Consider the following 1988-nt stretch of genomic DNA (forward strand, 5'->3'; position numbering starts at 1 on the left):
CAAAACTATGTGTATATATATATATATATATACATATGAGTAACTATGAGTTACAAACAAATGAGTAACTATATGACAAAGAATAGCACATTTAAGTATTTAGCTTCTCATGATAAAAGCATTATAGCAAGATCCAAATATTTTTCAGCTCTCTAGTCCAAAGTACTTTAAAAAACACTCAGTGTATACAACACTCCCCCCCACCCCCGCACACCATATATACACCTACCCTTCCAGCTCCCAGATGGGCAGTTCTCACTTCCCAGTGGACCTAGATTTGGTTGGAGAATGAAGCCTCTAATTCACTTTCGCTAGCAAAGCATCTCCTTTCATTGACTGGCAAGGACTTTGATCTCGCAGCTCTGAAAATCTCATCACAGGAGGCATTGGGCTAAACTAGTCCATTAACTGGTATGCTGCCTCTCAGTTTTCCAAGGTTGGTGATGTCCTCTGGTGTTGTATGTATAGCAAGGGAATTCCTTAGTCAGGAGAAATACTTTTTTTCTGGAAACAAATAGCACAGTGTTAAGTTAAAAATACAGTCACATTTATTTACACTTATCCCCTCTCTTCTAATCTCATCAGCCTGTGAAATAACATCACCACATGGCCAGATTTTGTTCTCCTAATAGAGATTAACAGAAGCTATGTAGATTGTTAATTGTTCATTCCTCCCCTCACTTCTGCTTGCTAATTTCTTTTTTCGTTTTAATTTTTCTAGCCATCCTCTATCTAAACTGTTTCAGTTTCTAAACAAATGCATATTTATTGTGGGGTGTATTTGGTGTGCCAAGTCAATTGCTTATGTTTTAAAGTCTTACAGAAATAAAGTTAAATTTAATCTCCCTTCTCTGGGATGAGGGCACAGAGAGTAGGAAAATTGAAAATGTATATTTATAGGTGTTGTGATTTAGATTAACCTAAATCTTAGAACCGACTTATATTATTTGTAAGGATCCCAGGAATGACATAGTAAACGAGATTTAATGTATGTCTAAATTTGTCAAATTGAAGAAAAAACATTTCATAGATCACAGAATTTTAGCTCTAACAGAAATCTTTGAATGCATCACATCTAACCTTCTCATTTTATTTTTGGGGGAACTGACATGCGTAGTATGGAAGGGAGTTGGCCAAGGTTGTATAATAAATAATGCCAGAGTTGAACAAATATTCTCTCCTTTGGAAAATTAGAGTTGACTAAAGAGCTTGAGTTAATTATCCATGGGAAGCCCAACTGGTATATGATGGCATAAAATCCTTGTGAAGGAGAACCAGCAGTTAGCGTAATGGCTATGTCGCAGGACTCCCACGTAGTCGACCGTGGTTCGTGTCCCAGACCCGGTGGCTTAAAACTCACGCCGGGCGCGTGTGCGTGCATGCCCAAGATCCCGAGAGGAGAATGGAGGAGAAGGGATTGCAGCGTGACCATCCCCCCTGGGGGGTGATTTCTCGCTTTCTGTCTCTATGTCTCTCTCTGTCTGTCTGGCGAGCGCACACGCCCTACAGTGAAAATCTCTCCAAAAAAAAAAAAAATCCTTGTGAAGCACTTATTAAGAGGCACTCTTTTAAGCATTTTGTATAAATTAACGTACTTTGCCTTAACCACAACTGACTAAAAAGGGATATTTTTATCTTCTCCAATTTACAAATGAGGAAATGGAGGAACAAAGAGGTTAAGTGACTTGATCAATGCCACCCAGGAACAGCAGATTAAGGATTTTAGTCCAGGCCCCCAGACTCTACAGTCTAGACAGTTAAGCCTGTGGAACTGGAAGCAGGCATGTAGCAGTCCATATAAAAACAGTACAAGCAGTCTGCAAAGAGGAATTAGCAAGATTAATGGGGGTGGGGGTGGGGGTGGGGAGGAGAAGCATGAAAAAAAGCCTCAGAGAAAAATAACATCACAGAAAAGAGGGAGAAGGAAAGGAGGAGAGAGAGAACCGAGAAGGGGCAGGCTGGAAAGGAAAACAAAGGGAAGAAATGTC

This window comes from Tupaia chinensis, unplaced genomic scaffold, assembly GCF_000334495.1.
Source record: "Tupaia chinensis unplaced genomic scaffold, TupChi_1.0 Scaffold142219_1, whole genome shotgun sequence".
Classification (NCBI taxonomy): domain Eukaryota; kingdom Metazoa; phylum Chordata; class Mammalia; order Scandentia; family Tupaiidae; genus Tupaia; species Tupaia belangeri.